We start from the raw sequence: 9,388 nt of genomic DNA on the forward strand, positions 1-9,388 counted from the left end.
CTGATGATGATGATGATGGTGATGATGATGATTATTATTATGTTCTTTGCTGAAAAACAAACACACACACACACTCACATGCACACACACACACGCGCACACACACACACTCACACACACATGCACATACACTCACACACACACACAGTAATAAACATATTCATTATGCATGACTCCCCTGAGCCTCCCATCTCGCTCTAGCAGTGGCTGAACCAATCTGCTCCTCGACGCCCAGCGCACATAGGGCCGCAGATCCATCTGTTTCACCAGCTACCCGCCGCCAGCTCTGCCCTGCCCTGCTGCGTGCTGGTAAACACAGCGAGGAGCGGAGAACACCCACCGGCCCAGAGTTCTCTCTGCAGTCCCAGGGCGTCAGGGCTGTGCTCAGCACGCTTCTTAAGACCCGCCTCTTGAGTGGCCGCCAGCCCTGCTGTGCCAGTAGGTGGCGGCAGTGGGGAGAGGATCGGCCCGGCGGCCACGCGCTCAACATGCATGCGGCTGTTGTGTTTCGCCGTCCTTGGTGCGGATCGATCTTTCCCTCCGCATGGTCATTCGCGTGACTGGAGATTCACGCCTCCAGCTATTTCGCTGTCTGTGGTGGAGGACTCTTTCTTCCCCTCCATTTGCCCGCCACCCTTTTTGCAAGTTGATGTATCCCCACCATTTGGCAGTGTATGGCATGTGCGTCTGTGTGTGTGTGTGTGTGTTTGTGTGTGTGTCTGTGTGTGTTTGTGTGTGTCCGGTGTGTGTGCATGCATGCATGCATGTGTATGTCTGTGCTTGTGTACATGTGCATGTGTGTGTGATCTCCACATGACTGCCCTTTTAAGGTGAACTCTGGCTGTTTTTGAATTATTCAATACAAATAACCTTCATTTGTATTTGCATTGAAGTGTGAACATTAGGTATTCTTGTACTAGGTTAGAATTTTTTTTTTAAAGGAGTGAAAATTGCTTTGTGCTTTGGACACAAAAGCTTTTCAAATCACGAGAATGATTCAGGTTGGAGTAAATCAGTTTCTCTTCCTTTGTGTTTCTCTGAGAGCTTATAATTTGCTATTCAACATTTCTTACTGGCAGGAGGTTCTCTATCCAGGCAATTTTCTGGATAGAGCATCTCATGGCAGTATATGCACATTTTATGCATATTTTCCATATTGTATTTGACATATGAAAAAAATGTCCTCAAGAATTTTAAGAAATTTGTACATTACAGTGGATCACATTCTTTTGGAAGGAGTCCATCCTTTTCTGCCTCTCCCTATCCTATCTGAATAGTGTCACATCCGTGTAATACAACCATTTTCCAGAGGGCTACTTTTCTAAAAACGTATTCTGAAAAGGTGCTCACACATAAAAGGTTTCAATTTTTTACAGGGTCTTTGCCAGACCGTGTTTACTGGGCCGTGCACCCCAATAATATTTCTCTGTGTCCCAGTAGGATGATCTTGACAAATAATATGTTTCTGCCTTGTGTCTAAAAACATGTCAAGAGTAAGTGTGGCAAATTAGCGATTACATTTTATAGCGTAGATTAGTCCCAGATAGTGACTATTATCACTGTCAAGCAAGCAGTTAGACAACCAAAGGAAAGAGGGAAAAAGAACTTAACAGCTGTCTACCACGGGTGATTGTCAGTGGGAGTGAGCGTACGGCTGTTTTATGGATCCGAAAGCTTGATTTTCAGGATGTGAGTGCTGGAAGCCTCTGCTCCAGTTGAGCTTTAAGGCTGGCAAGGCCGCCGATTTTACATATGAAAACCAAAAATGATCGGTTTTCCCATTCTTTATTGCTTCTTTTCAGTTCCACCGCTAATGTGAAATCTCGTTTATGATCTTGAGACGTAAAAATGAACAGGGAGTCTATTATCGCTTTCTGAAATTACGGAACAAATAACCAGGCCATCTCACGCAGGTTAAATATAAATGTGGTTTTGTATATGGCTGGAATGCTTCGGTATAGCCGAAGCCTTTGAACCGTTGTTTGTCTTCACTGTTGTTATCATTGGGGACACAGACTGATTTTAGCTTGAGCACCGTGTCTGGGGAAATGACACAGAAACGGGCTGTTTTGGACTCCTGTCAGTTTTTGGCTCTTGTGTCTCAGTCCGGGGGCAGGCAGAGGCGCGATATCTCCATATTCAGTGTCGTTGCGTAACCTCGCAGAGGACATTTCATTTCTAAACTTCCACCCACCTCTTTCAGACAAGCTCTGGGATTGGCAGCTGTCACTGAAGCGTAATGTCACGGTGTAGATATGTCGGTGAGTGAAATGGTGTGTGTGTGTGTGTGTGTGTGTGTGTGTTTGGAGCACACTGGCTTTTTGAGAAAAAAAACAACAACCATATTTTCTGTCAACTGCTTCTGTGTTATTTTAAAAAAAGGAATCAACATTTAAAGGAAGGCCATTTCACCAGATGCTATGTTCATGTGAGGGGGTGGAAAATCTTTTATAGGACTGACTTGTTGCCATAGTGACTGTCTTTGCATTGAATCGACATAAAACAGATACTTACGCGCTCTCATTCGCATTCAGGGGGCATCTTTAAAAAAAATACATTCAAAATCAGCTGAAATATTTGTGCTGGCATGTCTCCTCCCGTCCATCTATTATTTATTATTTTACATTGCCAATCTGAAAACCCCGGTGCCCATACAGATAAGATTATGATATTTGCATCACTCATCTGGCTTTGGGCCAATGTAATATGAATTAAAAATGGAAACATGAACATAGAACCAGACCCTGAAAAGCGACATGTTGTTCTTTTTTTTTCATTGTTGGGTTAAAAAACATAACAAATGAAAGAATTTCATTGTGAGCCTCTGGAACTTCGGGGGATGTGATTATGTGGGAAGTTATGAAGTCCCAATGAAACGGATGCTCAGAAAATTCAAGTCGGAATACAAAGGAAGGTGAATCTTCCAGCTGGTGGGTCTTTGTGTCCCTTACACCACCAGCTGTTGGGTTATGTCGTGTTTGTGTCTCATACACATCCAGGTGTTGGGTTGGGTCATGTTTGTGTCTCTTACACATCCAGCTGTTGGGTTGTTGTGTTTGTGTCTCTCACACCTACAGCTGATGGGTTGTGTTGTGTCTGTGTCATGAGAAGTTTCCATGAGCAGCAAAGTTTAAACTTGGCTTGTACCCACAAAGCATCCAGGATCATGTTTGCACTTTAACCCATAATGGGTAATGTTAGGATGTTGCCAGAGAACACCTGATCCCAGAACTACTGACCCTGGTGCTGGAATAATAAACAGAGAAAATGGCCTCAATCAAATCAACACAGTTAAATATGATAGTTTGTTTTTAAAAAAATGGTTGGTGCCTTCAGGAATAAAAATTGTGGTTGTGAAGAAGAAGAAGAAGAAGAAGAAGAAGAAAATAAGGCGTGAACTACGCTCCAGAGCGTTAGCAATGTGTCACGGCAGAACACCGTACCGGTCACTGAAAAAAGATTTTGTACATCCTTAGCAACCATCCACTAGAAATTAGTAATGCATCATATCTGCGAGGCTAAAATAGCAATACATATATTTTCATTTTAATGTTCTCACACTTGAAGCCCGTCGAGTCTCTGACTTCTCTGTGATATTCCACACTTACTGTACAAATATGACATTTCCTGCATTATTAGCTGTTTTTCTTACAGCAAAGATAATTAGTCATATACCGCATGCAAAGCGTTTGGCTTCGTCAGCCCTTGTACGCACACACTATCAAAATGACTATCAGAAAAGATATGACTACGAATCCCAGCGTTTTAAAACTGTGTCAGGTGCTTGTGACAGGAACTGGCACCCTGGAATTTTCGGAAAGAGCTGGCATTAGGTGTCATCAGTTTCTAACGTGAAATGCAATCCCAGGATAAATCTTCAGAGGCAGAACACTGCTGACAGTTTGATGCAGTTTAATATTAAAGGGGATTAGAAAAAGACGTGGTTTGAAGCACGCTTTATTCTCTTTACATTTATTGGCATGTCATGAACAGAAAAAAAGAGTCGCACTGTAATTTACTTCCATTCAATTATGAGCCAGACCGGAAACACTTGCTTTACCTGCTGTTATCGCAGCAGACAGGCAGGGCCGTCTGAAAAAAACATTTAGCTCTACCCTAGTGACAGAGAGGAGACCTGAATCAGGGCATAACGTCGCTATGCGCTACGAGGGGAAACCTTATCAGGAAGCACTGAACCCTCTCGCTCACGATAATTTGGCTAATGGCTGTGTCTACATGGTTGGGGGCGGGGCTTGGGAGTCTGGAGGTTTCCACGGATACTCCGCTCCTCCTCTCCCGCAGTGCCGGCCTCGTCCCCGGGACCGGCTCTCCTGAATGTCAAGCAGCCAATAAAATGCGACGCGGCCCGTTGCATCACGACGGCGCTGTCGCGGGACGTGACCGTTACACCCGCCATCTGCTTGCTCTGGGACCGCGTGGTGCCCGAGACGGTGGGGTCCTGAATGAGATCCTGGGCAAAAAAAAAAAAAAAAACATGATTTCTACATTCCAATAATGTTGATGCAGCACTAATGACTATATCTAGGTAAAAATGGGAGTGAGAGAGAGAGAGAGAAGGGGGACAGGGAGAGAAGGAAGGGGAGAGAGAGAGAGAGAGAGAGAGAGAGAGAGAGAGAGAGGGATAAATTTTATCCTACATTGACCCAAAAGATAGTAGCTCTCTTCTGAGCAGGGAGAAGGGAAGAAGAGAGCTGCCATCTTTCGGGTCAATGTAGGATAAAATTTTTCTATCTCTCTCTCTCCCCCCCTCTCTCTCTCTCTCTCTCTCTCTCTCTCTGTCGTTCATAAGGACAAAGTGTTCTGTTTTAATGTTCTTCCTGAGGGATTTTCTCTAAGTGCTGATTCAGCTTGAAATGTTTACGGTGCTTGATTCTCATGCTGGATTTTCCTATAATTCTGCATGACTGATTTACACTGGGAGGAATACAAACCACAACAAGGACAGAATGAAAAGCAAACCTTTGTCAAAATAAAAAAAAGTGTTTCTTAATTATGCCAGGAATCAATGCATCTCTTTCTCTGTGTGGTTACACTTAGAGCTCAAAACAAAATTATAACCAATGCAAATAGTTAGCTAAAAATAAAAGACCATATATCTACATACACCCCCCTCCCTCTGACACCCCCCCAAAAAAAAAAATCCTATCAGTTACTGCCACGTGCCATGTATATCAAACAAGACCTTTTTAATACAAAGTCATCATTTAAACATCTAATATGGAGTGTGACTGCTCACAAGCCACTAGAAGTCAAACTGTCCCCTGTGGATGCAACTCTATATGCAGTGATTTGCGTTGATTTCCTGCCAGATCAATCAATATCAAATAAGCCAATCAGCTTTCAGAGCAGGCTTAACCCAGCCCCCAAGGGAGGGGAGAGGTCAGCAGTTCATAAAGACCAATAATGACAGGCATCAATATCCATTAAAGAAACACATCTTTGTGTTCTAGGGGTTAATCACTTCTCTTTGTGCTCTGTGAGTCAGGCACTACACAATGAAGCTCTTCGGTCAACATTTTAATTATTTCAAAGCCTTTTGGAATATGATTTATTGAAACAAATAGAAAGAAAATATAGCACCAACTGTAAATGAAGTAAAGTAATTTATAATATGATAATTAAAGGTGTGGTCATATATTAATTTAAAATAAGCTTCATGAATAGCAGGGAAATTCAAGGTTTTGCTTGGATGTAGGTGGAATGACAAACATTTAAGAATTTTGTGTAAAATTTAAGTCCAGCGGAATATCAGGAAGACTTGGCAAACTGCCCAAACCCTTCAGACAGACTTTTATGCGTGGCATCACCCACAATCCTTTTCCTCATTTTCGTTTATCTGTCTCAGACGTTGGCGAGACACCTTTGAAATAAATACGTGCGAAGCTAGGTCACAGACAGGGTCGGTATTTCATTTTAGTGGTGACATCCATTCCAGGAAAACCCGAAACTTTTCCCCTGTTCCACAGTACAGACGTCGCTCCTTCAGTCGCGCTGAGGGATGTGGCGGGGCGGAACTGTCTCCTGAAAGCCACCGCTCACCCGTACGCAGGACAGTAACGTATGCGCTCTCAGCCCCCCCGCTTTCCAGTCCAAATGAGTCACGGTTACCGGGTGAAGTATTCGTTTTCTTCGCTTCATGACTCCCGGAACGTGCGCGCGCATAAACGGCGTGAGCGCGCCTGATTCCCTCCCTCGGATTCACGCCACGAGGCTGACGGTCGTGCTGGGGGACCAATGGGAGCGAAGCACCGAACGTCCTAAAAACATCACCACCAATCTCCCGAGACCTTTACTGTGTTTGTGCGTGAGGGAAAGATTAAGATAGAGCGGTGGGTGTGTGTGTGACTGTGTGAATAGGTGACTGTGTTGTGTGTGTGTGTGTGTCTGTGTGAATAGGTAACGGTGTTTGCGTGTGTGTGTGTGTGTGTGTGTGTGTGTGTCTGTGTGAATAGGTAACGGTGTTTGCGTGTGTGTGTGTGTGTGTGTGTGTGTCTGTGTGAATAGGTGACTGTGTTTGTGTGTGTGTGTGTGTGTGTGTGTGTGTGTGTGTTGTGTGTGTGTGTGTGTGTGTGTGTGTGTGTGTTTGTGTGTGTGTGTGGTGTGTGTGTGTGTGTGTGTGTGTGTGTGTGTGTGTGTGTGTGTGTGTGTTTGTGTGTGTGTGTGTGTGTGCGTGTGCGTGTGCGTGTGTGTGTGTGTGTGTGTGTGTGCGTGTGCGTGTCTGTGTGAATAGGTAACGGTGTTTGCGTGTGTGTGTGTGTGTGTGTGTGTGTGTGTGTGTGTGTGTGTGTGTCTGTGGAAAGGTCATCGGTATCACGCTGTAATTCCCCTGTCCCTTCCAGCTGGGGGTTGGAGTCAGTCAGCATTTGTCCTTAACTGTGACTTAAATGCAAGCATTTACTGTTTTTCCATGGGTACAGTTTGGGCAATTTATTTTGATGACTCCTTAAACTCTCCTGAGTGTGTTTGTGAAGAAGGAAAAAAAAACAATTAACACTTCAGCGCTTCAGTAACGCCATAAAGCACAGTTAAGGAAACGCTTGATTGAATTCCAGGCCGAATTCAGCAACGGGCAAACTTTGAAACAGCGAGCAAAGACAGAAACAAATGTCGAAATCGTTAGGGGGTACTGAGACACAGAACACAGGTACGTCAGCTCACTGCGCAGAAGGACCGACATTGACAGAGCCGCTCAAATAACTAACACAGTAGCAAAAAAAATGATTTTTAACTGAGCCCAAATGAAAAAAGGATTCCTTCACCCACGGCATTGTGTTTACATGGTGTGGCAGCATCTGTCTTCCTGAATGACACCGGCATCACCGTACAGGGGCAACAATGGAGTCCGTCCAATCTGTCACAAACTGCGGTAGAGAAAAATCATTGAGCCTCGCGGAACGTGCGCGGCCGGGGGAAGTGGGCTCCCCCCCCCCCCCCCCCCCGGGGGAGCTCTGTACAGAGAGAATTAATCAAAGCCATCTCGGCCTTGCTCTTAGCCGGTCTGAGGCGAGGGGGGGGGGGGGGGAATGCCACGCAGCCCAGCGTATCGACAGGCGATCGTAATGGATGGCACCACGGAGATTAAAACGGTAGAATCGCGGTATTTAAGCTCGCTTACGCCTGCTTAATTAGATCCTTCCCGCTGTCCGTTTGACAACTCCGCAAACTCCGGGTCGGGTCTTGCCGGGGAAAAGTTTCAAGAAAAGCTCAGTTTGTACAAACAGCACTTTTCTAGTTCTCTTCTGTGACTTTTTCCATTGAAATTGGTACTGTGGGAATTAGTGCATTTGAAATTTAGGGAAAAACAAGGAGTCACACAACACAGCCGTGGCTGAAAGAAATTAGAGGCTGATGTCATTCATTCACACAACAGATGGAAATGAGGCACACCGCAGTTCTTCAGGTGTTTATTGTTCGCAGAGAAAGTGGTAATGAAATGTGATCTAATCTGAGATCCTTTTTTTTTTTTCAAAGGCTTAAAATTCTGGCTGTGGACAGAAGTGATTTGAGGTTTTGTGCCAGTTCCAGTGGGTGGGGAAAAAAATCAATGGAACCAGGGTCACCTTTTCCAAAGGTACCAGATATCTCCCCCATCCCCCCAATCCACCCCTCCGTACTCCAACCCCCCTTCCCCCCTCACTGTCCTCTTGAAGGTGACTGGTGGTACGGGATGGGGGGGTTGCAGGGGGCTGCCCTTGACCCCCCAGGGGTGGGGGTGGGGGATGGGGGGGGCATGCTGTTCCACCGACTTGTTCAGACTCCCCCGGCTTCTGAGTCACACTGGCTCCAGTCCGGTCTCTTCCGGCCGACAGACTCCGCCTCGCGCTTCTCCAGCATCTGTTTCTGTTTCTCTGAGTCACACCGCACTGGCCCATTTATTTCCCAGCAGCCCTTCAGCCGGCGAAGCGCACGGAAAAGATGACAAAGAGAACATAACGCTCCTTTCTGTCGCTCTCTTCGCTCGCGGTACACAATGCTCTCTCCGGTCATTGTCTCCCTTCCCGGTACAGAACGCTGCGCTTGTCTCTGGCGCTAGCGGCGCCGCTGCGTAGGAGCGTTAGCGACGGCGAGCGCGGGGCCTCAGCTTTCAGGAGCCCGGCTGCATCTCATGCGCGGCACGCGCCGTTCCCTTCAGGACTGCATGTCGTTTCGTTTTGGTTTTTTTTTTCCCCCGAGGTGAGCGCTCCCACTTTTCCCGCTCGGAGAACAAATGATTGGAAGGTGTGTTTTTTTGAGCGCGGAAGGTCGACGTTCCTTTTCACTCAGGCGGCGGGAGGAGAAGTCAGGTCTTTGGCCCCGGAAGTTTCAAAACTGCCGTCAGCTTTTTTTTTTAGCTTTGCCCATCAGCACTTTAGTTTTTTTTTGAAACCTCCCTGAAAACATTGTCATTTGGAGCGAGCGTGCTGACCCGCTCTGAGGACAGTGCTGCACGCGCAGCCCAGGGGCAGCCGCCGGGGTCGTGACCCCTTCAAGGATTCCGGAGTGCGGGAGGGGAGACGGCAGAAGACGAGCACCACTTGCGAGTGAGGTCATCGCCAGCAGGTCATTCCACCACCTGCATGGGCCGCAACAGACCCCCTTTTTTTGGGTACCGTCGCTTTAAGTGAAATGAGAGCCCTTCATTATTTTGATGTCATAATAGAGCACCTATCAGAATTGGGTAAGGAAGCAGAGTATTAAGGTGAGTACAAAGGTACTGCTAACCTTTTAAAGAAAGTGTTCACAATAGGTGACATCATAGATTAAAAAAACAGTTTTTTTGCCATTTAATTGTGCCAATTTATGCACAAAAACACTTGTGCATGGTGTCAGATGAGTTTACTGAAGACACGTCTGCAGCAAGCTGTTAAAAAAAACATGAGCAAACCAT

Source organism: Anguilla rostrata, chromosome 7 (assembly GCF_018555375.3).
Source record: "Anguilla rostrata isolate EN2019 chromosome 7, ASM1855537v3, whole genome shotgun sequence".
In the NCBI taxonomy this organism is placed as follows: domain Eukaryota; kingdom Metazoa; phylum Chordata; class Actinopteri; order Anguilliformes; family Anguillidae; genus Anguilla; species Anguilla rostrata.